At 47.1% G+C, this 21,160-nt stretch overlaps 1 pseudogene; it reads left to right on the forward strand.

The window, feature by feature from the left end:
- LOC135384932 (uncharacterized) overlaps positions 1 to 21,160 on the forward strand; it is a 195,626-nt pseudogene that overhangs the window by 119,334 nt on the left and 55,132 nt on the right.

Here is a 21,160-nt window from a genome sequence, read left to right on the forward strand (position 1 = left end):
TGAGAACAGAGGCGCTGAGCAATTGTGCCGTGCATGTGTACTAAATCTTCACTTTTAATGCTTGTCTAGTGAAGCCTCATTTGCTGTGAAATAATTCTGCAACTTAGTTTATATATTTATGCGTGGCGCATTGATCTGTGACGAAGGAGCCGGAGTGGTAAATCTCGTACATGATCCGTCGTATGTTGTACGTACCTTTATAGCAGAAGCTTTCACTCCGTAGAAAATATTTCCGCAGCAAGCTCTTTTGTCAACGCATAATATACAAGAGACAGGCAGTGGATTTTACAACAGTATGTGAATTAAGCGACGTAGGCACAAGGGTATATTTTAAATATCGTTATCACTACTTGTGGTTCATATTTAGGTGTCAAGGAACACTACAAGGGATTGGTGTTGATGGACAACGTTAAGTGTTTAAAGATGTAGTACATTGCATTGTTGTACATTGCATACATACATTGCAGTAGTTAAAGAAGTAGTTTTAACTGCTCCCCTGAAAAGTAGTTGAACTACTAGTTAAACTAGTTCATACCAATGTAGTTAGTAGTTACAGTTAAACTACTGTAGAAGTAGTTAGTGGCCATCACTGGTATTTAGTTCCTTTTTTTTTTTTTTTTTTTTGGGTAACGGGCACAAGTCTGCTCGCAGTGCGTCTTTTTATGTCCGTCGTTACCATAAATACAACGTGTCTCGAAACGATAAAAAGAAAGACATAAGATGTGTTTGCCGTACGAGCTTCCGCTGGCTTGCCCTTCACGCTAAGCGGAGTCAGCTTGGCAAAAGGGCAAGGGTGCAGGCCAGCTGGTACATAGTGAAAAAACGAACCCGAGAAAGGGACAGAGGAGGGACGACACGATACGAGTGAGCTTGTATAAATACATATAGGACACTCCGAACATTCGAACGATTGGGTTGGATAGTGTGAGACTTCGAATAAAGCTATAATTCGAAAAAATAAGTTATTTGGTATAACAAAATTTTACTGTATTTTAGACAATTCAACGGTATCTTTCGTCCCATGATCAATAATTTGCAGCGCTCGCGTGCTATTGTTAAAGTATGCGCGATCTCACGGAATACCCGGCGATCGATTATACACTTGGATTATGAAATGACAGATATCGTGCGGAAACATGCTAGCCGTTGAGAAAAAGTGTTTTTATCCCAAAGGGAACGCCTCTGACCTGCCTTGGAAACACATTAGGACAATCAATCGCGTTCGCTCCTGTCGCCCGTATGGACTCTGCGGTTGATCAATTACAATCGATCTGTTTTGGTATAATGAGTAGCGTCTGGTATCTAATTCCAGGACTCCCATTCACAAACTCTCTTTTCTTAGAGCGTTACACTGTACTTGCCTTGGACGGTCATTACGGTTTGTGAGCTGTCAGTGCGTGCTGTGCGATCAGCGCACTGGACGTGCGCTTTCGTTAACACTTTTTTTTTACACTAATTACGTTTTGTACTACCTTACGAACTGTACTTTATCGGAGCGGGTCAGACCAAATTGTTGGACTTGCTTCGAAACATGAATCCCATGTTGTGACAGAATTCGCACAAATACATTGGATAGTTTACTTGAACTTCAAGTGGTTTCTCGGCTGAAAGCTAACATGGAGTCACGTGCTATAAAGCCTTTGCTCTGTATACGAATAAGAAGATGCATCACCTCCATGTTTTCGTTTCAGTCATTATTACGATATTTGTTGCTCTTTAATGAATAACGCTTCTGCGGTAGAGCAAACTGGTCGCTCACCATAATGCTGTCTGATCACTCTCCGATACTGTGAAGGTAAACGGCAGCCGAAGTGTATTTAAACATTCCATTTTGGGATAATGCAGTCCAATTATGTCGTGCCTAGAGTAGGTGGGGTTGCTCTATCTCCGATGCCTCTATGAGGACTGCCAAATATGAATATGTACAGCTCTCGTCAACCTTAATAATAACACTGGAAAAAATATGGTCTCGTTTCCGAGCGTTATTATAGCAACCCCTGGGGAAATAAGGAAATCTTAATTGAAGAAAACTATTGTGCTAGTCTAACGCAAGGATTTTGTTGACTTAATATTCCTCCAGTGCCCCCAGGGCGGTTGCTATCGTGCTCGGAAATGACACCGAATTTTTTTCCAGTGTTATTATTAAGGTTGGCGGGAGCTGTACAATGTGACCTTTCGCCTCGTTTATAGATTGACTAACGAAATTAAACTTCTATGTATTGAACGTGTCAAAAGACAAGGTACTGTACACTGCACGTAAAGACATTTTCTTTGTGATCATCCCCTTTGGCTATCAATACGGAGTGAACGTTCGAACGACGTCTCTGGCGAGCAAGACATAAAGCCTTCGAGGTCGCAGTTCTCAGGCTTGTCAGGTACCATGTGAGCGGCAGGAACAAATCGCCTACAAGCTGAGCGTGGGATATCATCCACCTGCACTACGGCCTGCACGAGAACACGTGTTTACTCATTTCATAGTGACATCTGGAGTGACATTTGTTTTACTGTGTTCTTGGCTGTTACAGGGCATCGAGAAAGTCAGATTTCGCTATCATGCCTCTAGTTGAAACGGAGTATAATCACCAGCGACATCCGATATTTAAAAAAAAAAGATCCGTGCCCTTCACTCTAAAAACATAATTTCCCTACATAAAACGATCATAACCGATATCAGTCATTCAGGATAATATCGTGTTCTCTCCTGATTTCTTGGGAAATAGAGCACGCCTTTTGGGTAGACTTTTGGGGAGCGTGCATGCAAAAGGAGAGAACGCCCCGTTTTCTTCTCGAACCAGAAGTGATAGCCCCGCACTCTAGAAACAGAGCTTCGCCGCATGACACGCTCAATGCCATCCGCTATTCAGTGTGTTATCGCTATGTCTCAATTAAAGATGAGGGACGCGCACAATTCCTGTACGTGATGCGGTAGCAGTACTTGGAACCCTTCCCCTTCCTTTTTGTCCTTCCCTTTTTTTGTTCTCTGCTTAGGTGCATCGGGATAGCCAATCCGATTTTGTCCTGACTCACCTCCCCTTTTTTTTCTTCTATCCAGCACGATCACCATCACTTCGAACCATCTTGAAATTTAAAGGCTCACTATTCGCACAGCTAGCATTTCAGACCTATGCTATCAGTTGATTCTGACAGATTAGAAGCGTGTGTATAAGGTACCACCCTTCTGGTACACTTCCTGCGCTGCCCCGGTCTATTTCTGTTCGATGCCCTTGCGTGTACCCAGAGCTCTAATTGGCTGATTTATGACGAGCTTCGTGCCCCCTATTCGTCTTTGTTGTGCGTTCTTTCCGCCGTGATGTGCATAACAAATGACGCATTTAGCCGCACGAGAAAGGGCGTCACTCTTCCGTGTGGGAAGTGTTTTCGTTTTCCGCAATGTTGATCTGCACTAAGTGCAGACCAACCACGATGGGTACCTAGCAGGCTCGCACTGGTTCGTTGGTGGCGTTTTATTGGCAAGCGGTTTGTCTGCCGATATGGCGCGCTACGGCGCTACGGCGAGCCCTTTCCCCACTACTACCACCACACTACCACCACCACTATCACTGCTCTATAGTGCTGGTGGTGGTGGTGCCTGTGAAAGAACTCGCCGTTGTCGTCGTCACAGACGTGGCCAATGTCATCACGACTAACGTTCTGCGGGAATGTATAGTGAATGTATACAATTCAATCGCTATTGCGCCATAAGACAAATGACATGATTCCCTGGTTGTACTTGTTAACAGTTGGGCAGGTTGGTACATACTTGTGCTGGAGCGGCAAGAATTGAAATTTGCGGCTGTTTCGTTGTGTTTTCGTCTTGCGTCAATTCTTGCCGCTTCACCACAAATGATTCCGTGGCTCTTGTTTACTACTCTTAAAAGGGACCTTCGCCACATGACACACTGGCAGCCAACCAGAAGGATAGCGTTGTCGCTCCTGATTTGTGGAAATCGTGGGGAGAACACCTTTTTGTGACAAGATTGTGACATAACTTCATATGTGTCACAAAAACGCGTACGCCCCTCGTTTTCAGGAAATCGGGAGAGAGAACGACGTTGTTCAGGATAATGGCTAACCATGAGCGTCTTATCACGTGAAGTCCCACGAGACAAATGACATGATTCCCAGGCGCTAGCTGAAGAGTGACATCATCGACTCTCCAAAAATGGAACTTGAGCAGCACGCAGAGAGATTTACAGAGTCGTGGTAGTAAATTTAAAAAAAAAAGAAACATTTGCGTCGATTAGAACAAACAATGACAGCACAAGTGTAGAGATACAGATTGAAAAATGACAATGCAGCGAATTGGTCGTATAAACATTTCTTCAACTGCTTGACGTCGGTAATGTACTTTAAAAACTGAACTTCACCGCATAGCACGCTCTGTGCCAACCATTGCCACGAATGGTAGGGTCGCTTCTTGTTCGAAGAGAGAGGGGGTCGTACGCCTTTTTGTGTCACCTTTGATATACAGGGTGTCCCAGAAAACGTGTCATTGAATTATAATTTAAAAAACTACACCACCTAGAGTCATGCGGTCAATGGCATTTGTTCTTACTGGGTTTTTGCCACCTCCTCATGTGAATGTCGTGTAACGTTAGTTTAATTATGTAAATTTTTGCGAGCTTAAGTCGGAAATTTGCCTAATGAGGGTCACTTTTTTACCCCACCAATGTGAAGAGAGTGTCTAATTTAGTCAAATTAATGATAATTGACAGGGATATTCAGGGGCTATCCCATCTGAAAAAATAGCCGAACATCATGCTCTACGGAGGTTGCACAGACAAGCGCACGATGAATTTTTCAGCGCAATGTTTGTCAGTCCGACGAAAGGAGGTTGGAAACCCAGCCCTCCCCGACATCGCAGAAAGAGATAAAACAGGCACGGCTTATCACGTCCGACTTTCGCTGGGATAATGCTTTCCCTCTCCCAATTTTAGGAACTGTTACTTTTTCTAATATCACTCTGTGGGCTGGCTTCGGAACCTCCTTTCGTCGCACTGAGAGCGATTGCGCTCAAAAAGTCATCGCGCGCTATGGTCCGGTGCTCCGAAAAGCATGATATTCGGCTATTTTTTCCGATGGGATAGCTCGTGAATATCACTGTGAATTATCATGAATTTGAGTGAATTCGGCACGCTCTTCATATTGGTGGGGTAAAAAAGTGACCTTTACTTGGCAAATTTCCGAATTGTGTTCGCAAATATTTACATAATTAAACTTGGAGTACATGACATTCACATTAGGAGGTGGCAAAAACCTAATAAGAACAAATACTGTTGACCGCATGATTCTAGGTGGCGTACTTTTTTATTATAATTCAATGACACGTCTTGTGGGACACCCTGTATGATAATCGACACAAAAAGGCGTACGCCTCCCTCTCTCTACGAATCGGATGAGATAACCCTATCATTCGTGGCAATGGTTGGCGCAGAGCGTGCTATACGGTGAAGCACAGTTTTTAGAGTGTGGAGGTAACGGTGCACCGGGAAGGCGGTTCCACTCAGTGGTGAAGCCGGGGGGGGGGGGAATTGTACCTTTGGTATAGTGCATTTTGGAGAGGGAAACGCGGGGAAGTACTCCTCCCCAATGTAAAGTCCCCATAGAACCCCTCCGGAAATATTTTTCTGGCTCCGAATGTAGTTCCACTCCGGCGATGTACGAGGCAAAAATGAATCGTGAAATGGCCTTGTTGATCATGAGGGAATGCCCACTTCCTGCGGGTAATCGGTACGATCTCTATGTATAGGCTGTCGAATTAGCGATTCTCTAAGGTAGTTACTACGATAATAAATTTCGTGAAACGTACGGAGACGAGTTATTGTTCGGCGAGTGGAAAGCAGACGCAGATTGCGGTGACACTGACACAGCAGCACGCTGCAGTGTGACATAGCAGCCACACTGGCGGTGCGATTCTAATTACCGAATATGAATCGGGATGCTCTGTTTTGTACTGTTTCTATTGAGTGTCGAGATTGTACTGTGATCAGTATTCCACGCGTAGGCTGCATATTCCAACTTTGGAAGGACCACTGATTTGGAGGACTATTATTGAGGGACCAACTGCGGGCTCCCGGTTCCTTCACTTTCACATCGGGCGGCAACGTTGCGAGATGGTTATTTTCTTCACACCAAATCTCACAGCGCGTTATCCTCTCTAGCATTACATGATAACTCCTTGCAGTTGTGCTCCTACATTTGACCCATATCTGCAAACGATTACGCGCAATTTAAAATTAAACCCCGCAGTTTCCTAGAAGTTCAACAAGGGACCTTTTCCCATACGCGTCGTATCCTAGAGGTTCTCCAGGGCACCACGCTCGGAGCGCGTCAAAACAAATCCACGTGGGTAGCACAAAGGACCAAAACCGGTCCGGAACAGCCGTAACAAGTTAACACAGCGAAATGCTGCTTCTATAACCGTGTGTTCATGCAATTTCAGAGTGCGCAGGCTGCGACGCCGGACTTGGGGCAAACAACGGCGAGACACTTTGCGACGGAACTTGCGGCGTCATTGCTTCCTACGGGTAAAGCTGCTTTCATTTCTTTCAAAACAATCTCGCAATGTGGCTCTCGCGTATCAATTGATCACGCCGCATTTCGCCAGTATCAAAGGGGACACAACCAGCTGGTGAATTTCCATTTTTTCAGTTACCCGTATCCGCCTGTCTCGTACGAACCACCGACGACGCACGAGCACAAGTGGGTGCTGCGCGTGTCGTCCGGTCGAATAGTGATGCTACAGTTCAACGACTTCGACGTCACTGGAACCCCGGGGTCCAGAACGTGCACGGGCGAGTGGGGCGTCGTGAGCGTCTACAACGGAGATTCAACCGAACCCGAAGACCTCGTAGGCGGTTTCTGCAATCTCAACCGCCAAGGCTCAGTCTACTCGCAGACAAACGTCATGACCATTGTCTTCCGGACACGTTTCAAGAAGATCGGCAACGCCAGGGGCTTCCACGCAACTTTCCGGGAACACTCCCCTGAGCTTGCGCCACAGCCTGGTAAGTGACGAAGGCGAGAGTTGATTGACAAAAAATATGGTTGCTCGACCTGAGGCGAGTTGATCTGATTGGTGTATGATGTCAAATAATTCATTATAATCGAGCAAAATCCGGATTGAGAATATAAGGTCGGCCACCATCTTAACGATGCGTCTGTGCGAAAAAGTTATCGGCACAGACATTTCGTCAACGAAAAATGAATTATGATAATCATGGGGAAAGCAACAATGTGTTGCTTTTCCATTGCGACAGTTTTATTTTCCGTTCAAGTGCCTCTTCACTAATAGGTTTGCTCAAATATGTGCTTGACAAAGTGCTCATGTGTTTGGCTCTTTGCTAAAGTATGTCGAGTTAAAACATTTTATTCTTTGTACGCTAGCTCTAAAACCAGAACTTCACCGCATAGCACGCTCTGCGCCAACCATTGCTACGAATGATAGCGTTATCGCTTCTGATTCGAAGAGAGAGGGGGGCGTACGCCTTTATGTGTCAATTATCATATATCCACACTGACACAAAAAGGCATACGCCCCACTCTCTCTTTCGAATCAGAAGCGATAACCCTCTCATTCGTGGCAATAGCTGATATAGAGCGTGCTATGCGGTGAAGTTCTGTTTTTAGAGTTTATACCTACACTCTTAAAAATGAACTTCACCGCATAGCACGTTCGTAGCCAACCATAATTTCAAATGATATCGTTATCTGCCCTGATTTGTTGAAAACGGGAGGCGTACGCCTTTTCTGTGACACTTATGCTGTTCATAATTGTCACAGAAAAGGCGTACGCCTCCCGTTTTCAACAAATCAGGGCAGATAACGATATCATTCGAGATGATGGTTGGCTAGGAGAGTGCTATGCGGTGAAGTTCATTTTTAAGAGTGTATATACAGGGTGTTTATTTTTACCCTTTAGATATTTTTTATTAAACAGCTGTAGCGTAGCATAATAAAACAGCATATGACGTCGTTTTTGCAGTTGAGTTAAACAGCCACACTGTTAGAAATGAACTTCACCGCATTGCACGCTCCTAGCCAACCATAATCTCGAATGATATCGTTATCTGCCCCGATTTGTTGAAAACGGGAGGCGTACGCCTTTTTTGTGACAATTATGAACAGCATAAGTGTCACAAAAAAGGCGTACGCCTCCCTTTTTCAACAGATAACGATACCATTCGAGACGATGGTTGGCTAGGAGCGTGTTATGCGGTGAAGTTCATTTTTAAGAGTGCAGGCGGACATCCTTTCGAAGAAAGTATGCAACTACAAAATGGCTAATTACCTAAGATTCGTTATTTTTTTTAATTGGGGGATAACGGGCAAAAGCGAGATTGTAGATTGAGAGACTGTCTTAGTTGCAAGCCATCTCGCGTTTAACATATCATGAAACACGCACGTTCGTTAAAGTATCCATCCCGAAATTTTGATATGCAAGTGAGCCGAAACCGAAACCGCGGCGACCGGAAACGCAGTGAGCACGGCGCTCATATCACGTCACAGGACCACGTGGTTGGGAGCGATGGAGATGATTGGAGTAGGTGCCAATCTGCTCGCTAGATAAACCGCTTTTCCGCTCAGATAAGCCTGCGTCGGCGAAGGTGATGCGCTCCTGAGACGCGCTTTTTCGGTTTCGGCTCATTTGCATACCGAAAATCAGCAATGGATATTTTACGGCACGCGCACTTTTCTGGATTTAAAAAAAAAAAAATGATTTCAACGAGAGTTGTCTCCCGTTCTGCTGTCTCACTTTTGCCGGAAATTTTCTAATTAAAGAGCTAATATATTAATTATAGGTAGTTAGTCATCTCGTAGTTACATACTCTCTTCCAGAGGATGTCCGCCTGGCCGTATAATTCGACTACAAAAACGACACCTATGCTCTTCTCATAGCTTTGTATTTAAAAAAATATGTGAAGGGTCAAAATAAACACCCTGTATATTACGTGTGTTTCTCACTGTCATGTGTCCTCTAGGCAACACCATTATGGTAATGAAATGAAAGTAACCACTCTATGCCGTATCGTCTCAGTGAATATCACAGATCTTCCGAACGTGGCTGAAGGGAAGCCTGCCTTGCAGAACACCACCTACGAGAACCACGACGCCCAAAGCGCTGTAGATGGGAAGGAGACTTCAACGTGCACTGCTACCGACTTCATTAAAGATCCCTGGTGGCAGGTCAACCTCCAGAAAGAGCACATTATTTATGGAGTTGAGATACACAACGAACCAACGGTGAGTGCCAAAAAAGAAAACCCAATAAGAAGCAATAAAGCTGATCAGTTTCGAGCAGTCGTCGAACGGATAATGTGTTTCAGGATATCATGCCGCCTGCAACACCAACTTGGCCACCAGGCCTCTACGGATTGCCCATGCCCGTGTCGGGTTGTCCCTCGGCAGTAGGCTTCACGTGGGCCACAGGTTGCAGGTTCCATGACATTGAATACGATGTAATCGAAGATACCAAGATTCGTCACTGGACAGATGGCATGAAGCTTCAAGGTAACTAATGCATCCTTGGTGGCCGTGCTGTGATAATGTATAACTAGGGCAAGTAAATTTGTGCCACTAAAAACGATGGAAATAGGCAGGCAATTAGGCCCTCAAAAACAGCAAAATAGGCAATAAAATACAAAAATAGGCACGTTAATCTGGTACACTCTTTGGCTTTGTTGGTGCTTCAGAATGCTGCATCCAGGAAAAAGGGCTACGGTACCGTACAAGCTTTCACTTCTGGTACACGAATGCTGAGGCGACCTAGAACCACGCGATATTGAATACTACTTTTAGTTCTCCGCCCTCAAGATCTCGAAAAGCCAAGAAAGGCCAAATCTTTTGATGACTACATGAACCCCTTCTAGCAAACCAAGGTACTGAAGAAAACCAAACGCAAAAAAAGAAAGAAAGAAAAGGACAAAAGGCGCAAACACAGAGAAACGAAAAGCAAAATGCAGAACTCAGCATGAGACTGAAAGGCGCATTTGCACTTGCACCTCTAAAAAAGGCTGTTATGGCATCTAAAAATATTCAAAAAGGCTACAGTTCAATAGAGCCGATAAAAAGGAGGCAACCCCCAAAATGTCGCATTTAGGCGTTTATAGGCATTTATAGGCAAATGCCTAAAATTCCGGGCCCTAGTTATAACAGAAGAAGCATTTGGAAACAGCAAGGATATGTGGCTCGAGACTACCATCTCCATTTTTTTCTTTTTAAAATCAATCAATCAATCAATGTTTTCACGGAGTCAGACAGCAAATAATAACAGGAGCGTTGCAAGCAGTTATTGTTATACGATGCTCACTTCAAAAAAATGAGTGCAACGGCTTTTCTGCGCAGTAAATTTGGTGAACATATTAATGTCGACGTTCGAGATTTTCCACACCTCATACCACTCTCTATGAAGGAAGGCAATGAAGACAAAAATACGTTCAGCACCACCAACAACAACAACAATTATATTTTGGTTATGAAGTGTGGAGGTTTTCCACTCTAGGAGTGGAACGCTACCCCATAGCTAGGGGGTCTAATATGAGTGATGACGATAATGATCGGAGTGGTGATGGAGATCCTCATCGTGATGGTGGGAATGCCCGAGGGCGCTGTCGGGTCACAATGAGTCCATTAGGCCCGTCTTCTAAAAAAAAAAAACTACATGACCTAAGGCCGCCCTGGAGTGGACCGCGGTGTCCGAGGGACGAGGATGCACGACAGGTTCAGCCCCCAGCCGCTGGTGTATGAAGTCCAAACTGTGCATATAGAGCATAAATGACGCCCTGTAGTAAATTGAGGAGATAAACAACGAACACAGTTCTGCATGTTGATGCTGATGCATCATGATGTTATGCTTCAACATCCGCATTGGATACCGCGCGGTATCCAGTGCGGTGTGACTCTTTACCAAGGACGCGACTGGCCAAGATTGAAGAAGACTTTTTAATTCCTGTGAATCAACGTAGAAGGCCTCGTCGTACTTTTCCTTCCTATACCTAACCTAGCTTCACATAGCATTGTTGCCATTTTGAGGCGTCCCATCATCAGGGCAAACGTCATTCCCTCCATTGCGCCTTGGGGTAGTGGGTCGCACCTCATGTGGTGAATTTCCACATCATTTCCATTCATCATCATTAATTTATCTGTTGTTGTTGTTGAAGCTAGTAGATAGAAACTGAAAAGTTCCATTAGAGTGGACGGGAACCTCCTCTGCATTAATGGCTCCAAATAAAAGCAAGATCGATATTGCAAGTTCTAACGTATGGTCATAACTACGAGGGGTGTTCAAGTCAAACCGGGACTTTTCATTTTTCGCAAAAGTAAAATGAACTTACAGGCGAGAAATTAGTTTTATTTTTCAACGTAATCTCCAGCTGCACTAATGCACTTGACCCAGCGTTTCACGAGGGCTTGGATGGCAGAGGTGTAGAAATCCTTACCGGCGCGTAGCAGCCATGATCGGACCGCATTCTTGACCTCGTCGTCGCAGCTGAAGTGGCGGCTCCCAAGGAACGCCTTCAGTGGCACGAAGAGATGGAAATCGCTGGGGGCGAGGTATGGACTGTAAGGGGGATGTGACAGCAACTCCCAGCCAAGTTCCTGTAAGGTGCGTGTCGTGAGATGCGCGGTATGCGGGCGTGCATTGTCCTGTAGGAGGAGGACTCCTTTGGTGATGAGGCCCGGCCGCTTTTGCTTCAGCGCCTTATGCACATCCGTGAGAACCTGGCAGTAATATGCACTATTGATCGCACTATTGATATCGAGACATGTTATTCGTCGGTCCTTGAGGATCAGGCGCTCCACAAGTTGGATGTTCTCAGGAACCCTGACACTGGGCTCTGAGCCGCCCCGGCCGGGATCGACCAGCACTGATGTACGGCCGACTCGGAACCGTTTGTAACACTCAAACGCTTTGCTGCGGCTAAGTGTATCGTGGCCATACTGAGCCTGAAGTTTTCTGTGAATTTCAGATTACTTTACGACTTCATTCACGAGAAACTTCATAACAATTCGCTGTTCGATGTGCGCGCTCACCTCGTTGTCGGCCATCTTGTCCAGCACGTGTCTTCTGTTTTTCACAAACTTTGGACTACCACGTGGTGAACGCGGAGGCCTGTCGCGTGTGAAAATGACGAAAAAGAAGTAGCGCGAGCCATTTGTACACTCAGGAGACAGAAAGTCCCGGTTTGACTTGAACACCCCTCGTATATGCCTTGCACAGAATAAATGTTTTGCTACATCTCGTTGTTTCGTCAGCTTCACAATGTTAGAACACCCTCTAGAAAACCATTTTTACATTTACAACCATGCAAACCATTGCCATTATCATTCCGTTATTCTGATGTGCTTTTGTACTGGAGTAAACTGACATGACAGGGTTGCGTTGGGGCGGACGGCGAGCAAGCTAATATGGGATAGGGAGAAAAAAGAAGCGTGGGCCCAGCTGTCGGTGTGCGGCGAATCAGCAACAATAATTTCCTTCCAACGCTCTGACGCCTCTTGAGATAAAAGATTGCTCGACGAACAGGCCCAGGCATCGAACGACTTTGGGAAGCTGTCATTTCCCGGTGAAATGCGTCGAAGAAAGGTAAAATAAATAAGGTGAACACTGTTGTTGGATGTTTCCCGTGCATTACTGAGGCCAGCGAAAAGAGAGATAAGGTGTAGGCAAACTGGTAATGAAGTATGGTGAGAACCGAAAGGAACGGAAACTGAGAATTTGTACGGTCTATGTGTCTTCCTGTGTCCGTCCCTTTCGGTTATTGAAGCTTTCAATATAGTATAAGTTCTAGGGTTCCGAGTTTTTTTAGTTTATTTTTTGCATATTCGGAGGATGTTTTTCGGAGTTTATTGTGTTCCCAGAATTCGGAGTTTTTAGTCTTTTATTTATCATATCTCTGTTAATATCCGAAGTTCGGAGAAAACGCTACAGCTGCGAAACGACATATTCACAAAAAGAATGAGACCCTGCCTCTCCAAAAATCTCACTGTCACGCTGTGGAACTTGCAGACAACTACATCTATCCACCTGGCAACAATGGCCTCGGAATTCTGGTATTCCTCTACATGCATTCCTCTACAGCTCTCGGTTACGTCCGATCGTGCTGTCAATGTTGCAACATCAAGCTACCCTTTCATGCTGCCGCAGCTGAAACTCCTGCCATTGCACGTCTGCCTACAGTTTCGGCTTGCCGTCTATCTATTCGTCGCCGGTGTGCTGCCCGTGCCAAAGCGTTCCGATGTGAAGCTGCCTCATACAACAGTCACATGCAGTCCATCGACCCCTTGGTTGCCTTCTTCATTGCGTGTCACTGCAGTCGCCGCGAGGAATCACTTCTGCACCTTCTCTGTCTCAACGTTGCCCGCACTCCGTTGCTGCTATACAAAATATAGGCCAATCCAATTCCCCCTTATGTTCCAACCCTGGCGAAGTGGCCAATATTCCACATTATCTTCTGCACTGCCAGCAGCACCTTCCCCAACGGCAAGCCCTCCGTCGTCGTCTAATGCAGCTTGGGTGCAGCACGAGGTCCACGGTTACCCTCCTTGGTCCCGTCCCTCGGCCTACCCAGTGGGCCGTCACCACAACCCTGCTTCGCTTCCTGCAAGATACCCGGAAGGACTTGCCGCATACCCTCGTAAGGTCATCGGTTCATGAGAACCTTGAATACGTGGTATGCGTGGTACATATAAAGGATCAGAAGCTCACTGTGGCCAGTGTATACGTTGCGCCGCATGTTCGTATTGCCGAGCAAGATCTGCGATACCTTTTCGCCTGCCTACCTTCGCCTTTTATGGTATGCGAGGATTTTAATGCTCACGCATCCTGGGGCAGCAGTCACACTGATGGAAGAGGTCAGGTCATTTACTTGAGAAGGTTGTTGAGGAGCTGGGAATCTTAATTCTGAACGACGGGTCTCCTACCTTTTTTCGAGAGCGCTCCTACTCAAGCTGTTTGGACCTTTCCCTGTGCTCGAGGGACATCGCACGTTCGGTGCGTTGGACTGCCGACGTTGATCTAATGGGAAGTGATCATGCTGCTGTGCTCATAACTATGCTGTCTTTAACCAGTGGAACCCGGAGGTTGCGTGTCACAAACTGGAGGCAGTTTGCAGCCAAGGCGGAGTCTCAAACTTCTACTTTAGAAAACGTTGCGAATGTGGATGACTTCACTTCGATTATAAGAGGGTGCCAAGCCATGACAACAACAACGATTCCAATTCCTGCCAGACGATCTGTCGTCGATGCGGAGTATCAACGGCTGCGAGCAATTCGCCGCAAGGCCGAACGCCGTTTCCGGAGGACTGGTGACTTCAGAAATTACAAAGAAGCTTGTCGTATCAAGGATCTGGTCCGGCGTGATTTAGATCGATTGGCTCGTAGAGCATGGAGATCGTTCTGTTCATCCCTGTCACCCAACACCCCGACGACTCGAATATGGCAGGTTGTGAAATCCTTGAGCTCCCCAGTGGTGCAATCGTCTTCCTTTAAAGCCTTAGTGATGCATCTCAACGTAGCGGAGCCTCTCCTTGCCGACGATTTCTGCAGAGTGATCCTAAGCCCATCAACAGCTTCATCATCCCTCGAGCAGGGATCCTTCGGTCAGGCTGACCTTTCCGAAATAAACGTATATCCCCCCCCCCTCGAGCATATGATCTCTCTTGAGCATAGGTGGGCATTTTCCTGAGACCTCACTCATCCTCACTTCACGAAGCACAGACTTTATTGGCCTCACTCACCCTCACCGAAGTTTCCTCACCAGTAACTAAACCTCAGTCGCCCTCACCCTCACATTCCATTTTAAATTTTGCCCTCACAAACCTCACCTCAGGGCATCGGGATCCCGAGAGGCCTCACCATCCTCATCCTCACATGCCTTCACCTCATGAGGGTCCTCATCCTCACGTGTCCTCACCTCGTGAGGGCCCTCATGTCCTTACGGCGCTTCACGTATACTTTCCCCTAATGAGGACCCACATGGCCTCACGAGTCCTCATCCTCACGTGCCCTTATCTCATGAGGGCCCTTATGGCCTCACGTACATTCTTCTCATGAGGACCCTCATGGCCTCACGACCCCTCATCCTCACGAGCCCTCGCCTCGTGAATACCCTCATGGCCTGACGTGTCTTCAAGTCACTATGAGGCACATGAGCCTCAAAAGAACTTTCCGTCATGTTCACATGACACGTCGGCGTTGAACTACTGTGTCGGTAGTTGGTACTAATGATACTGCGCGGCATTAAACTGTTTATAGGGTTTCGTGCTGTGCTTGGATAAATTTGGTAACAATTGTTACTGTCACAGTGAGGTTTAACGTTAGTGTTTGGCATCAGCAAAGAGGAGACCGAACCCATCACCTCATCCGTGAGGCCCCTCACGAAAGGTCTCATGGCCTCATTCGTGAGGTCCCTCACGAAAGGCCTCACGGCCTCATCCGTGAGGCTCCTCACGGAATACGTTGTACCCTCACGTATTGATGGCCTCACGACGACTGGCCTCATGAGGGCCGTCACGGTGGGCCTCATGAGGGACAATGCCTCACGACTGTCCTCGTGAGGAACATTCAGCGTGGTCTGGCCTCACTCACCCTCACCTCATCGTCGTGAGGTGAGGGTGAGGCGTCTTCATGAGGGTCCTCATGAGTGAGGACGCCCAGCTATGCTCTCGAGAGAGTTAAACTGGACACTGACATTAGGACCTCAGTCGAAAATTCTCCGCTGGACGTGGACTTCGCGGTGCTGGAGATACGGGCGGCGTTGCGCCTTTCCCGTCTGAGTACTTCTCCTGGCCCCGACGGAATATCGAATCGAGCGATTTCAAACCTGGGTCATGCAGCCTTACATGCTCTCCTACGGTTTATCAATGAGAGTTGGAGGGAGGGCAGAGTTCCTGACTGCTGGAAGGTGTCGCAAGTAGTGCCTGTGCTGAAGCCTGGAAAGTCGCCCATGGCTCTCGACTCTTTTCGACCCATCAGCCTGACAAGCTGCCTGTGTAAGCTCACAGAGCGTATGATCCTCAACCGGGTAGAGTGGCATCTAGAGGCAAACGCACTTCTGCCTCAGGCGATGGCCGGTTTTAGGAAATCCCAATGCACGATGGATTGCGTTCTTGACCTGGTATCGAGCGTTGAGCACGAGCGTGGATGTGGCCGACTAACTGCCGCTGTCTTTTTAAACATCAAGAGGGCTTATGACTCTGTAAGCCACGCCCATGTGTTGCATACATTGTGCATATTGAGTGTTGTCGGGCGACCTCTTCGGTTGTTTGCCTCGTACCTGGAGGGGCGATCGATCTTTATGCCACCGACACTGGAGCGAGTCACCACCACCTACAGTCATCGGGCGTTCCGCAAGGGGGAGTCTTGAGCCCCCTGCTCTTTATCGTAGTACTGGCTTCACTCCCGAGCTTGCTTCCCCGCCGCGTGAACATCAGCATGTACGCAGATTTCATCTGCTTGTGGTCGTCAAGCACGCAATGGCCAGCCATACAGCGTCGGCTTCAGCAATCTCTAAAGGTAGTGGCCAACTTTCTGTCTCAGCGTGGCATGGATGTGTCCCAGGACAAAACAGTTGTCCTGCCGTTTACTAGAAAGAAGCTTGCAGGCTTCCAACTCACTATCGGTGGGAACCCAGTGCGCAGAGTCACCTCACATCGGTTTCTTTGTGTTGTGCTGGACAGATGCCTCTCCTGGTCAGCAAAGGTCTCGAGCCTTCGTGAAAAGGCTGCTTCACGCATTAACGTCTTGAGGTTTTTTGGCAGGCCAACCGTGGGGATCATCTTGTGCTGCGATGCTTGGGCTCCACTCTGCCTTGATTCGCCAGATGCTAGGGTATCACTTGCCGGCACTCCATGGCTTGTGTCCGACATCTGAGCAAGTTTTGCACAGCATATTGGCTCGAAGCGTGAAGGTCTGCCTAGGACTACCACATGCAACTCTGAATGACGGAGCAATAGCTGAGGCTAGGGAGCCCCCCTTGCAGGCGCTACGTGCAAGAGAGTCTTTTCGACACTACGTTCGTCTCTCTACGCGTCTGTTCAAGCATCCGTTAGTTTCGGCCATTCAAAGACGACGTTTTTCAAGCATTCATAACGCAGTAATGCCATATAAGAATCATATCCCAGCGCACAGGCCACCGTTACAACAGCGTAGTCCACTATGGACTTTTCAAGCCCCTGTAGCTAGCACGGTGGTCCCCGGACTTCCCGACAAGAAAGCTGTGTCAAGCTGCGTCGCCCGTCAGTGCAGTCTGGACCTGATGATGCAGTACAGCGACCGTATGGCTGTGTTCACAGACGCTTCCAGCACGGCAACAGGGTCTACTTGTTCTTACGTGATCCCGGATCTCCCCGTTCAAGGGTCTCTTAAGTTATCACATCGTACGTCCTCGACTGCTGCGGAGCTCTATGCGATGGCTCTGGCACTCAACTACATCGAGTCTTCCACCAGTGCCACTTCATGGATTATTTATAGCGACTCGAAGAGTGGCCTACAAGCGTTGCAGAATGTGTTTGTGTCTGACGCCATTTCTGGCCCCCTATGCGAGGTCATCACGTCTTACAACTCCTGCGCTTCGGCTGGCCACGACGTGATATTGCAGTGGGTACCAGGTCACTGTGGAATTCAAGGAAATGACGCAGCTGACGCTGCAGCGTGTCGAGCACACCAGCTTGTGTCTACGCGGAAGGTGTTCTTTTCGCGATCGCATGCGAAATGCATGCTTCGTTCCCTTCGGGAGCGGCTCAGTATTAACCTGTGGTTTTCTGGCAGTGCACAGTCCTCTGTGCTGTGTACCATCCACCCTGAGTTAAGTTTCCGCGCCCCTCAGTCTCTTCCGCGTTCCATGGAGTGCCTCATCCACCGACTCCGGCTGATCTTCCCTATACTGCTCGGCTGATTCACAAGATAGGGAAGGCAGACTCGCCCAACTGCCCTGACTGTGGCGCCCTCGATGATTCAGAGCATATACTGGTGTTGTGCACGCGATACTCTGATGCCCGAGCGAAACTTCAGCGCTCGCTCGCGGCCCTAGACAGTTGCCCTCTTGGGTTATCTACGGTTTTGGGTGCCCGACCCCCGCATGAAAGTCTGGTTGCGTTGCGTGCCTTGGTCGCGTTCCTGTATGATATTGGTGCCGACGATAAGTCTTGACTTTTGTGCCTCTGTTTCCATTACTGTTCTTTTTTTTTTTTTTTTTTCACTGTTCTGACTTTGTGTAACTATTTGTATGTTTTCGGAGTTGTCTACGTGGTACGGAGTAGCCGGCCTCCACGTTGGTGGTGCAAATTTTTCCCATTTTTTTCTTTTTCACTCACTCGCTCATTTTTGTGGCGTCAACGCGAAGCACATCGATTGGATGTGGTTTTCTGATACGCGCTCTCGTCACTTATTGTTTACTTTTGTTAGGAGCACTCGTGGCAAAAGGGGGCGTGTACTGTTTCCGTCTGTACTTGCTCTTAAAGTGCGACTCCGCCACAAAATCACCACAAAGGTTGTGGTATATCTGTGACCTTTCAGCTGAAAGGAACATGTGTAAGAAATATCTCCTTCCAAAACTGCGCACGTTTTGTTCAAACGAATGTATTATGAAGCGGACGCGCCGCCTCCGTGAAGCGAGAGGTCACTGAAAACAACACGGGGCTGACATCACTCGGCGCCTTTACCCGGCACTGCTTCTTTCGTCCTGCTTGTGTTTTGGAAGAAAACAACCTTTTTTCATTTCATTTCATTTATTTCTGTTTGTGTCAAACACAAAACAAGGTGGTACGCCAAAAAGCAGCAGAAGCCGCTTGACTAGGGCGGTACCACCCTACATTTGGTGCAAACAACAGCGGAGTCAAACAAGAGAAAATAATACAGGCAAATATTTGAAAGCCGTGATGCAACATGCACAGTAGAGATAACTGATACAAGGCTATCAATGAAATTCACTTAGAAAAAAAGAAAAGGAATAATATTACACACATGCAGAACGACGAGATTTCTTGAGGACATTTGTGAAATATCAATACTAGAATTCAAGAAGCTATTTAGAACAATGGTAAATCTGTAGGTTAAGGATTGTTTGGCGTAATTTGTTCTTATTGACGGTACCTGCCACAGATGTACTTGGCGTGTCTGCCGACTGGTAGTTCTGTCAAGGTTGCACAGCGAGAACCATCTGCTATTGTTTAAGCGAAGGGCTCTTAGGTACGACCTAACGAGAGTGTAATTAGAGAGGATGTCAATTTTCATAATCCTTAGCTTCTCAAATAGGGGCTCAGCGTGTGTGTAGATGGAGACACCTTCTATAATCCTAAAGGCTCTCTTTTGTAATATGAGTATCTTTTTTATGTTAACCAAACCAGTAGAACACCACACGAGGTTACAGTAACAGAGAACGGAGTGAATAAGGGACTGATATATCAAAAGTTTCACCTGTACAGGGAAATGAAGTCGATTCCTAGACAAGATACCGCAAACTTTTGAAATTTTACTACAAACTAAGTCAACCTGTTTAGTCCAGGATAGGTCAGTAGAGAAAACAACGCCCAAGACTTTTACGGAATTCACAACATCTATTTGCTGATTTCCCAGTACTACATCTACCGTGCAGTGCATGGGTTTGTTTTTTGCTTTATATAATACCGCTTTTGATTTATCAGTATTTATTCGAAGACGGTTGTTTACTGCCCACTCATTTATAGCACAGAGAGCAACATTTGCAATATCCACTACCGTAGTTAAATTCGTCCCTGAAAAATATATCGTTGTATCATCGGCGTAGATGTAGAAATCTCCGACCCCAGTGGCATTTACGATATCATTAATATATATATTAAATAGCAGCTGTCCTAGGATGCTGCCCTCTGTGGGACACCTCAGGCTACTTTACGGGCGGTAGAAGAATGGTTGCCCATCGAAACATACTGAGCATACATACTTTTCTAAAGCGTATTCGCTTCTGTCCCGTCGGAATCGACACCGTAATGGTCGGTCCAATATGTTGCATGAGAGGTTGCGGCAAGAGATCTCGCTAGACGACGGAAACGGCAACTACGTGGACTGTCCATCTTGTTTTGTTCAAAACGCAAGGGAGAACGCAGGTTTCGAAGCAGACGCCGCGGTCACGACGCGGGTGACTTCACGGTAGAAAAATAGTATGTCCTAATCAGTATAGTAATCGTAGGATCTCTCCGTCTGCAGGTGGCTTACAAGAAGAAGGAGGCGTGAAGCAGTGCTTCTGCATAAAGGCAGAGGAGACGCTCCCATCGAATAGCACGCACTCGTGGTCTCCCGGGAATTATTGCGTCCTGCAGTACACAGACATTTGCCCCGACGGATTCCAGAGCGGTTACATTACATGGAGCGATCGACCGCCAAGTTCTCAAGACTCCAACAACTGGGTGAACGGTACAATGCCCAAGGGCCGGTACACGTCTCATAACACCACGCTCTACTTTTGTTGCCGCAATGACGGAAGCACCGAGGTGCCCATCAAGTTGCCCACGGACTTGCCTTTCTACCTACTGCAGTACGACGCTGGGACGTGCCAGAAGGTACAGGGCATGTCCGTAACAGAGCACTGGTTTCATTTCATGGAGGATACTGGCGCCTCTCGGTCGCCACACGATACTGACGGCGGAATACCCAAGTTTAAGGAAGGGCATCCCAGGGTGGACTCGACGCTATTCGACCGTGGACTTGTGCTGTACTACTGCTACTATGACATAAGTAAGTAAATTGTTGTGAATCAACTGCAATCAACCGTGTTGGCTCAATGGCCTCACTTCGTCCTGGCAGACGGTGTGCTAGCCAGGGAGGGCGGGGTTCATACCTTCTCGGAAATCATACCTTTGGTAGTGCATCTGGGAGAGGGAAAACGAAGGCGATATTCTCCTCCTCCATGTAAAGTTCATGTAGAACCCCTCCCGAAATATTTCTCTGGCTACGTTACTGCTGACAGATGGCTGTTGAGCTCGACGAGTCTACAAATGAACCACGGGGAATGTCTACCTTAGTCTATGCGCGTGTTATGTCTGTTCAGCCATTCAGTCGTGACAAAACACTGTCAGAAAAATATCCGTAATTTTACTGCACAAGTGACTGGTAACTCTGTTGCCGGCATATAAGCCGTAACCTATATCAACTGCACACCCCTATGCAACCCATATGCAACCTA

Source organism: Ornithodoros turicata, chromosome 2 (assembly GCF_037126465.1).
Source record: "Ornithodoros turicata isolate Travis chromosome 2, ASM3712646v1, whole genome shotgun sequence".
Classification (NCBI taxonomy): Eukaryota; Metazoa; Arthropoda; class Arachnida; order Ixodida; family Argasidae; genus Ornithodoros; species Ornithodoros turicata.